Below are 10,768 nucleotides of genomic sequence, written 5' to 3' on the forward strand. Positions count from 1 at the left end.
GAACTATAAACTGGAAAGTCCCCAGTTTGCCAGGCACCTTTGCTGCAAACTCACTAGGAGGCCTTAGTTGAGCCTCAGTCTTCCCATCTACAATATGGGGCTAATAATAATACCGGTCTGTCATACAGGGCCGTGTTAGGGGCTACACGATAATGTAGGCTAAATTGTTATAGGGGTACATGTCCCTTGGCTTTGTGGTCTAAACCACTGTGCTGCTTGGACTTGCCGATTGGAAGGTCGGCGGTTCGAAGCCCTGCGATGGGGTGAGCTCCTGTTGTTCAGTCCCAGCTCCTGCCCACCTAGCAGTTCGAAAGCACATCAAAGTGCAAGTAGATAAATAGGTACCACTCCAGCGGGAAGGTAAACGGCGTTTCCATGTGCTGCTCTGGCTTTGCCAGAAGCGGCTTAGTCATGCTGGCCACATGACCCAGAAAAACTGTTTGCGGATAAACGCCAGATCCCTTGGCCAGTAAAGCGAGATGAGCGCCGCAACCCCAGTGTCGTTTGCGACTGGACTTAACTTTCAGGGGTCCCTTTACCTTTATTAGGATGAGAGTCAGGGTCGTATGAAAGATTGTCTCCGATTTATTGCAATTTACATTTTATTTTGCAATTACAGCGTCCAAGATGAGCCTTCCCCCCTGCTATTCTGCATATACTTGCAGTGCACTGTCCATCTCCTTGGGGGTGTGTGCGCGCAAACAACAGTCCTTTGTGCCACAACTTCTATGGACTCCATTCTCCATTGTTTGCCGGCACTGGACAAAGCAGTCAATGGACTTGTCGGGAAAGGAAATGATGTGGTCAAGTGTCTCTTTATGTTTCTCACTTACAGAAAACATTTGCTTGGGCCACAGAAAAGGGATTCTCTTTGCTTTCCATCTCAAACAGTGCAGAACTGTCACGCTTTGCTGGGAACTGATGTGACTTCATTGCTTCAGCACTCCTCCCGGGATGCTTCTCAGCGAAACCACCACCACTGTGAATGAGCAGTGTGTGTGTGTGTGTGTGTGTGTGTGTGTGTGTGTGTGTGTGTGTGAAGCATCTGAATCCAAAAGAGCTGGGAGGGGGTTGCCTTGCCTTTTAATGCAAGCAGAGGAGACTGAACGCTGGGAGATTCAGGACAGACGAAAAGAAGCAAACCACTAAGCCCTATGGGAAAGACGGCTCTGATTCTATGGAATAATATAAATAAATGATAAAATCTGCCGGCACCTTCCTTTTGCTTCCCACCTCTGCTGCAGCCCTGCTGCAGCTCCAAGGCTTAAGGGGGCACCCGTGAATAACAATTGTCCCCCTTGCATCTCTCGAAGTCTCCCAAGAAAGCCAAGAAGCGATCGGAAGGCGCCAACTCCAACGTCTTTTCCATGTTTGAGCAGGCTCAGATCCAGGAGTTCAAGGAGGTACGTCAAGACAGCCCAAGAAGAAAGGCGGCGGCAGCGGCGGGGGGGGGGGGGGAATGGCCTTTTGGAGGAGAGTTGCACCCAAAATCTTCCTAAATCGTTCTGGTCTTGTTTGTTTTTTCAAAAAAATTATTGTTTCCAAATTTATATAACAATAAAAAAAAGAAAACATTACATTAAAAAGAAAACAGACAAACAAACATTTATCTTAACTGTTAGATATCCACTTTTGTACCATTGTTACATGACTTCCTCAAATCCCACTAGCTGAGTTTCCAGATTATTCATTGTCGCAGTTTTCCAACACTATTTTCCAATAATAATTACTTAGTCATTTAACATCTTTCTTCCTTTCCATATTGACTTCAATCCATAGTATTATGTAATTTAACATAGTTATCTCCTAGACCAATCAGTTACTCACAAGTAGTTCTACTTAGATTAACTTAACATATTTATTTAAATAGTCCTTAAATTTCTTTCATTCATTATGATACTCCTCCTCCTTCTGATCACGGATTCTTCCGGTTAGGTCAGCCAGCTCCAAAAATTCCATCATCTTCATCTGCCAGTCCTCCACTGTTGGTAAATCTTGTAGTTCCCAATTTTTAGCTAACAAAATTTTGTTAGCTTCCTAGATCATTCTGAGAAAGCAGTCCAGGCTGGCTGCGCACTGAGTCAAAGGGGCAGCTCCACATTCAAATCTCACTCTCCACAAACTCCCCTGAAGTGCCTTTGGCTTATCTCTCAGTCTCGGTTCCACACCTGTAATAAAAGCAGCACCTCTTTGCAGGCGTTCCTTTGCTAAACCAAATCAGCCGGCCGCAGGCAGCCTTGTGTCTTGAGGGCAGGCCAGGCCAATGCTTTTACTCATTTATTTTAAGCACAGAATTGCACGCCAAGTCCTGGGTGAGTCCACATTCTCAGAGACTAAAGGTTCTAGAAACCAATTAAAAGGGGCTTAAATGGGAAGCCCGGTCTCAGCCGTGGAACCTGTTCACAATACCAGAGCTTAAATGCTGGAATACAAGACTCCTGCCAATTTCAACGCATGGCAAAACACCAGCAGGTGGTGCATACTCTGAGCTAACTTTCTCTCCGTCCCCCCCCCCCTTTCTATTTTTGTTCGGTTCTGCAGAACAGATTTCTGGGTTTGCTCTGGGTGTGGGGAGGGGGAGGCATTGAAGTAAGGGGGACACACACCCAATCTGGTTCCCAATTTGCAGTGACCACATTCCCGCAGCATTTTGCAATTTTATTTTATTTTATTTTATTTACTTTATTTACTTTTATTTACTTTATTTATTTATTTATTTATTTATTTATTTATTTATTTACAGTGTGAATGTGGCCTAGGTTAGCCCTCTTGGCCAGGATTCCAGCAATAAGTGGGTCCTGATCCACATCGAGAATAGCAAACAGCTGCTCTCTGCCGTGTTCCGTGCTCTTCCAATGCCCACCTGCCTCAGCCGATGGAATGTCCACATTCAAAAAAGCATGAGTAACCGTTAGCCTGGTCATGGAATTTCCCACCACAGGAGAGGACATTTGAACCGGTATGGTGGTTCCTCCTCCCTCTTTATCGTCTCCTTTGTCATCTAGAAGTCTCTGGAAATACACTTTAGAAGATTAAATGAGAATTCCTGGGACTAGAGGAATATAATTAGTGGGGTATCTTCCTCTCTCTGCTGTCCACCCTTCCTCCTTTTGGTCCTTCTTATCACCCAGAAAGGTGACCACAACAGCTTCTGAGAAGAGAAACTTGTGGCGCCTAGGCCCTAAAGTTGTGGAGGCCTTTAGAGTCAAAGGTTTAAGGACGGCCCGTGTTTTGGTTACCCTAACTCCATTTGCATATGCCAGACAGCAGTGGGCGCGTCACCTTTTTAAACTCTCTCACAACCAAATGATGTTGATGACTGTCAAGAGAGAGATGGTGGCAGTGGCAGGAATTGCCTTGTGTTTTCTTGAGCACGCTGACAAGTCTAAAAAAGCCTCTTGAGAATTAATGATTGGTGGGGATGTTAAGTCAGAAAGCCCAGTCTATTCCTACAATCAAAAATTTCTCTCCTTGTACTTGAATTTCAATTTCTCTCCTCTCTACTCTAGGCTGTTTAAGGATCGTGAATAGTGGAAGCAAATCATGGCACGTGGCAGCGGTGGCCTCCACAAATGGTTGGTTCTGCAGTTGATGAATCCTGTTATTTTGCTGGGGTTCCTCCTTCCCACCAGCTCATTTCCTGCTCCTGAGTATACGTGGTATGAAGTGATCACCCCAAGGCAGTTGCTGCTTTTTGGAGGGAAAGCCAAGAAGGATGACCTTTCCTATATCCTCAATGTATCAGGAAAGGACTACGTCATTCACTTGAAGCCCAGGAAGGATGACTTCCTGGTCAAAAACCTCCCACTCTTCACATACAGTTCCCAGGGCAGACGGATCGAAAGTCATCCCTACATCCCTGTTGAATGCTACCACGAAGGGCATGTGGAGGGCGTAGCCAATTCGCTTGTGGTTCTTAAGACCTGCTCTGGTTTGACAGGATTCCTAAGTATCAGAGACAGAAATTATGGCATAGAGCCTTTCCACAATTCTTCAGCTTTTCAGCACCTTCTCTACCTGATCAACGAACCAAAGCCTTCTATGTGTGGAATGAGAGCTCCAGTTGCAAAGCGTCAGGCAGAAGAACTGAGGGCGGAAAGGGGGACCCGGCGTGACCCAAGGCACCCAAAATACATTGAGCTGTACATTGTTGTGGACGAGAAGCTGTTTCAGTTTGAAGGTGCCAATAAAACCAGGATGGCATACCTTATTTTGGACATAGTTAACTTAATGGGTGTGCACTTCCAGGTGCTGCACACAAGTATTGTCCTGATTGGACTGGAGATCTGGAACACAGGCAACCCTTTCGAGGTTACAAATAACGTTGGGTTGCTTCTGAATAATTTCAACAGCTGGAGAGTGAACGGTCTTGCGAAGTGGATGAAGCACGACACAGCCCTGTTGCTCACTCACCAGGAGTTCGAGCACACCCTCGGGAAGTCATACGGTAATGCCATCTGCAGGCCAAGCTATTCTGCAGGGGTTTTGAGCTACTTGCAGAAGAATCCAATTCTCTTTTCAAGGGCCATGTCCCATGAGTTGGGTCATCACATGGGGCTTGAACACGACGAATCCAACTGTGTTTGTGGAGGATACAAAACCTGTGTCATGCATTCGTACCAGGCAGAAACGAACGAGTTCAGCAACTGCAGCATTCACACTTATGCAGAACTTGTGCTGGTAGGGAACCTGGACTGCCTGGACAACAGGCCCCAAAAAATACCACCTATCAAGCATTGTGGCAATGGATTGTTGGATAAGGGAGAAGAATGTGACTGCGGCGGCACGCAGAGGTGCAGGCAGGATCTTTGCTGCAACGCTGACTGCACCTTGAAGCCAGGTGCACAGTGCTCTTCTGGGGCATGTTGTAAAAACTGTCACTTCCGTCCAAGCGGAGACCTTTGTCGAATTGAGATCAATGAGTGTGACCTTCCCGAGTACTGTAGTGGGACATCTGAGTGGTGCCCCAATGATGTGTACATGCAAGACGGGACGCCGTGTAGCAAACACGATTCCTATTGTTATGCCAAGCAGTGTTGGACTCACAACTACCTGTGCGCCAGGATCTTTGGCTATGGAGCCACAGCGGCTCCAGCATCCTGCTTTCAGTCTCGGAATACTGTGGGGGATAAGTATGGCAACTGTGGCAGGGAATGGACAGGAAGTACTTTTGTGAAATGCCAGCCTCAAGACGTAAAGTGCGGGAGAATTCAGTGTAGCAATGTCAGAGACGTACCTTCAATACCACACTATACCGTGACTCCCACTGAGTTGTCAGGCGCTGGTCCTGGCTGCTGGAGCGTGGCCTACCATGGCGGGACAGATTTTGTGGATCTCGGAATGGTGCCTGACGGCACTCCATGTGGCCCTGGGAAACTCTGCAAGAACCAGACGTGCATTTTCAGGAAGAAGGCAGTGTGTGATCCCAATAAACTGTGCAGTGACAGAGGTGTTTGCAACAACCGCAATAACTGCCACTGCAACAACGGCTGGGCCCCTCCAAACTGCACATTTTGGGGGTCCGGGGGAAGCATTGATGGTGGGTCTCCAAGGCAGAACTGGAACACAAAAGTCGTGAAACGAGCTTTTGAAACAGTGATCCCTCTAGGAGTCCTGGTTCTTGCCGCTATCACTTTCATTGTGCCAAGGCTGTGGAAGCTACCAGGATGGTTTAGGCAATTCACCAGCTCACAGGTTGAAGGGAATCTGCAAGGCAGCAGCCCAGATGTTGACAAAGTTGATTCCTGTCCCTCTTCCTAAGTAAAGGAAGGATTGAACTCTACAGATTCCAAAGAGTAATGCTTGTGGACATTTCAAGGCATCCTTGGACCTCCTGTTAAGACATTGACTGCCCTCCAAAGCATCTATAATAAAGCAGAGGTTGGTGGCAAGTGGACTCCAGTTCCCATCATCCCTGGCTGTTGACCATGCTGCGCCAGTGGCTGATGGGAACTGTAGTTCAGCCGTATGTCGGGGGCGGCGCACATGCTCCCTCATCCCAGAAATAAATTCCCCCTGTATATAGTCCTTATAATAGGAGCAATTGTAATACGGTCTTTGCTCTAATAAAATTTGCATTTTCCCCCAGTTGCAAAAGCCTTAAGAAGAATGCACTGAAAACAAGGTAATAATTTGCTGGCATTTTTATTACAGAGAATGCAGGGTAAGGAGATGTGAGGAAGTCCAGTTAGGTATACAAAAAAGTTATGAACAGTTGTGTTTTTTATTTTTTCTCTTTTCCTCTTTTTTCTTTTCTATATTGTTTGTTGGTATAATTGTATGCTTTCTCGTTTGTTATTTCTTTGGTGAAAGAATTTCGCGTGTTTGTTATGTGATTTTCTATTTTATGTTTGAAAATTGAATAAAATATTTAAAAAAAGAAGAAGAAGAATGCACTGAAATAGTTTAATGAAATCAAATGTTTCACTCCGTGCTGTGTAACCTAGCAGTAGTAAAACAGTTTGTCCTTGTTGGGTGACTAACTCAGAACTTCAAGGACCGTTAAGTGTCATTTCACTAGCATTTAGGAACAATTAACCATGGGTACAAACTTGGCTTTCCCTCCCTCACCCTTTTCATCCAGGGGGAAACAGCCAAGACCTAACATGAGAAGAGTCCTGCCAGTCAGGCCAATGAGCCATCAAGTCCAACCCCATCTTCTTACCGTGGCCAAAGAGAGGCATGTGGTCAACCCCCAAGCAGGAGCTGAGCACAAGATTCTTTTCTTGCAATTGGATGGCCAGGGCTGAGGGCAGTTTTGGGTCAAAGCGGCTGGAGGACACCACCTTGGCCAAAACGGAGCTTAGGCTGAGCAAATGATGGAAGAGAGGCACGCTTATATGGCTGCTCGAACTTGCCCAGGAGGGAGTCCCATTGCAGGGGTGGCACTTGCTTCCAAGTAAGTATGCAGAGATGTGCACAACTCGCAATGTATTCAAAGGGCCCCCTCGGTGTGTACAAGCGTACAGACACACACACACACACACTGGTGTGGTGTGTGTATGAGTCAGTGATAGCGCAGTAGTTAGAGAGCTGGACTAGGTCTGGGAGAGCTCACAGGGTGGCTCTTGGGCCAGTCACAGAATCTCTGCCTAACCTACCTCATAGGGTTGTTGCAAGGATAAAGTGGGGAGGAGTAGGAGGGAAGACAGCTGGAGCTCCTTGGGGGAAAGATGAGATACAAGAAGAAGAAGAAGAAGAAGAAGAAGAAGAAGAAGAAGAAGAAGAAGAGGAGTTTGGATTTGATATCCCACTTTATCACTACCTGAAGGAGTCTCAAAGCAGCTAACAATCTCCTTTCCCTTCCTCCCCCACAACAAACACTCTGTGAGGTGAGTGGGGCTGAGAGACTTCAGAGAAGTGTGACTGGCCCAAGGTCACCCAGCAGCTGCAGGTGGAGGAGCGGAGACACGAACGCGGTTCCCCAGATTACGAGTCTATCGCTCTTAACCACTACACCACACTAGCAATTGCCTCTTTCATTTTCACCAGAATTCTGACACCCAGAGGCTACATCCTGATAGTGGTTAATTTTCTCAATTCCCCCCCTCTCCACACCTACTTGAATTACGCTGAAGACCACAGATGGGGCCCTCTCTGTTTTGGAGCAAGGGCAGGGCAGAGATATAGAGTAATAATTGCATACCATCAAACACATTGTCCTCGTCAATGCCATGAGCTTTCTGGAGCCTCTTCCTCGCAAATGGATGTGGGTCTGCCACACCAATCACCTAACGAAGGGAGAAAGCTGTCAGCATCTCGCAAGCAGATAGCTGGACTATGGCGGTCCAATGCAGGCTATTTCAATACAGCTTAGTTCTCGAACGTTTTGGCTCCTGAACACCGCAAACCCGGAAGCGAGTGTTCCCGTTTGTGAACAATTTTTGGAAGCCGAATGTCCGACGGGGCTTCTGCAGCTTCAGATTGGCTGCAGGAGCTTCCTGCAGCCAATCAGAAGCCCCACTTTGGTTTCCAAACGTTCTGGAAGCCAAACAGATTCCGTTCGACTTCCGAGGTACGACTGTACCATGGAAAGCATAGTGGTCCATTTAGTTCAACATCCTCTGCTCACAGCAGCCAATCCGATGCCCACGGGAAGCCTGAGTGAAAGCAATACTCTCCGCACCTGTGAACAGGACTGGCTGATCTATTGATATACAGTGGTACCTTGGGTTAAGTACTTAATTCATTCCGGAGGTCCGTTCTTAAGCTGAAACTGTTCTTAACCTGAAGCACCACTTTAGCTAATGGGGCCTCCCGCTACCGCTGCCGCGCAATTTCTGTTCTCATCCTGAAGCAAAGTTCTTATCCTGAGGTACTATTTCTGGGTTAGCGGCGTCTGTAACCTGAAGCATATGTAACCTGAGGTACCACTGTATTGTCCCAAACCAGTTTAAAGTCCATATTGTGATAGCGGTTTCATAATTTTTGACCTGGCAAAATCATGAATTGCATGAATTACAAATCATTGGCGTGGGTGTGTGCACTATGCAAAAATCACAGTGAAGAAAAATGGGGCATTTGCTGGGGGGGGGGGGTTGAGTATCAATAATAATAATAATAATAATAATAATAATAATAATAATTTTTTATTTATACCCCGCCCTCCCCAGCCAAGGCCGGGCTCAGAGCGGCTTACAAGCAATAATAAAAACAAGATGAGTGATTACAACTTAAAAACAAAAATAAAATACAACATTAAAATAATGGAACATTAAAATATTAAAATGGAGCCTCATTGCAGGAGAAGGAAAAGAAAAAAGAAAAAGGGGGCGGAGGGAATCAAATTGGCTCCAATCCAAAGGCCAGGCGGAACAACTCTGTCTTACAGGCCCTGCGGAAAGAGATCAGATCCTGCAGGGCCCTGGTCTCATGAGACAGAGCGTTCCACCAAGTTGGGGCCAGTGCTGAAAAGGCCCTGGCTCTGGTTGAAGCCAATCTAACTTCCTTAGGGCCTGGGACCACTAGGGTGTTGTTATTTATGGACCTTGAGGCTCTCCGTGGGGCATACCAGGCGAGGCGGTCCCGTAGGTACGAGGGTCCTAGGCCGTGAAGGGCTTTAAAGGTCAAAAGCAGCACCTTAAATCTGACCCTGTACTCCACCGGGAGCCAGTGCAGCTTGAAAAGCACTGGATGAATATGCTCCCATGGCAGAGACGCTGTGAGGAGCCTCGCTGCAGCATTCTGTACCCGCTGGAGTTTCTGGGACAGCTTCAAGGGCAGCCCCGCGTAGAGCGAGTTACAGTAGTCAAGCCTGGAGATGACTGTTGCATGGATCACTGTGGCCAGGTCGGGGCGGGAAAGGTAAGGGAGTGTTTGGTTTGAAGTCCATTGCACCTGGAGCTATTTTGACATCAGTAGAAGGGTGTGTTCACAAGCCCCAGAAGATCCCTGAGCTGCTCTTACCTTCATGCGTGCAGGAAACTGCTGAGCAAAAGAGGAATAATTCCTTCCCCGACTTCCAGCTCCAATCACGAGAACAGTGACTTGGCGAGACATCTCGGTGTTGCTTTCCATCTGTGTCAAGGAAACAAAAACTTAGGACAAGCTTACGGCTGGGAAGTTCCTGCAAAGCTATGGCTTTATCTGGATTTGACTGCATCCCAGAATTTATTGCTGACAGCTTCAATGTACTTCCAGGGAATCATCATCATATTATTCATAGCCTGATGTATCTGAGGGGTGGTCTTAGGTTACACCCCTTCTGTGATGTATGTATGATTTTTCTGGGGGTGGTCTTGATCTACAGGGTGGCAATTTCAAAAGTCTTTATAAGGCCTTGCGCGCCATTTTTCTGGGTTCCTCCTCTCTCCTGCGGGTGAGAGGAGCACCCTGTTGCAACAGTTCAATAAAGATCAAGTTTACTAGCTGCTTTGCTTCTCAATATTCTCTGGTTGGCCTGTTATTCTCTCCTACCAATAGGGAACCTATGTAAGGACTCTATATGGGCTCTTGGATACCCCACAAGGGAAAAGGGCAATTTTTGTTTACAACAACCCAGAAGGGAATGCAGCCCTTGGGGTGAAAAGCCTCCGCACTCTTGAGTTTGTGTGTGTAGGAGAGACAGAATGAATGGATGGGCGCAGAAGAGAGAGGGGGTTGAATATCCACAAGGGAATATAGCCCTCAGCCCCAAAAATGTTGCTCCCCCTGTTCTAACGGGCACAAATTATCCCCAAATGAAGAGAGGCAACTAACACAAAAGCTGGACATTCCTGCACTAGCTGATTTGAAGTCTCCTGGTGATTTCATCAGGACGCTGAACACCTGAGATACACACTTTTGGGACCCACCCTCGATCATGCATTGCTTTTAACAGATTTTAATATTTTACCTTTGACATTGCAATAATGCAGTCCTGTGACCTTACGGGCAGGCAAGAAATGTTAGTTGTGCTTCCTGCATTGCAGGTGATTGGGTTAAGTGATCCTTCCAATTCTTTGATTCTATGAAATCTAAGAACCTTTTTTTTTTTTTTTTTACAAAGGCGGTCACAGAAGGGGTTCTAGGTTTCGTTTGTCCCCCGCCCTTCTCGTAAGGGTCTTACCATGGATCTTACTTAGGACCTGTGTGGTGATGAGGCAGAGCAGAGAAGCCAGGAGGCTCACTGGCATTTTCAGTTAAACCCCTCCTTTCTGGTTAGCTCGCATCTTGCCGGCTGCGGGCAGGATTAGCAGGACGGTGTTGGCGGCACGTCTGTGGGTCTGCAGGCAGGTATTGCTATGTCTCTGGGATCTGCAGGCAGGAAGCACCAGGCCCAGCGTCCAGG

General features: G+C 46.9%; 1 pseudogene across 1 annotated transcript; it reads left to right on the forward strand.

Annotated features, from left to right (window-relative positions):
• Positions 1-3,529: 3,529 nt before the first annotated feature.
• On the forward strand, positions 3,530-5,793 carry LOC308579462 (disintegrin and metalloproteinase domain-containing protein 21 pseudogene; annotated as a pseudogene). Its single transcript has one exon. The product of its transcript is annotated as a disintegrin and metalloproteinase domain-containing protein 21 pseudogene (transcript).
• Positions 5,794-10,768: the final 4,975 nt, after the last annotated feature.

The sequence above is a fragment of the Podarcis bocagei genome (genome assembly GCF_964188305.1).
Source record: "Podarcis bocagei genome assembly, contig: HAP1_SCAFFOLD_44, whole genome shotgun sequence".
Classification (NCBI taxonomy): domain Eukaryota; kingdom Metazoa; phylum Chordata; class Lepidosauria; order Squamata; family Lacertidae; genus Podarcis; species Podarcis bocagei.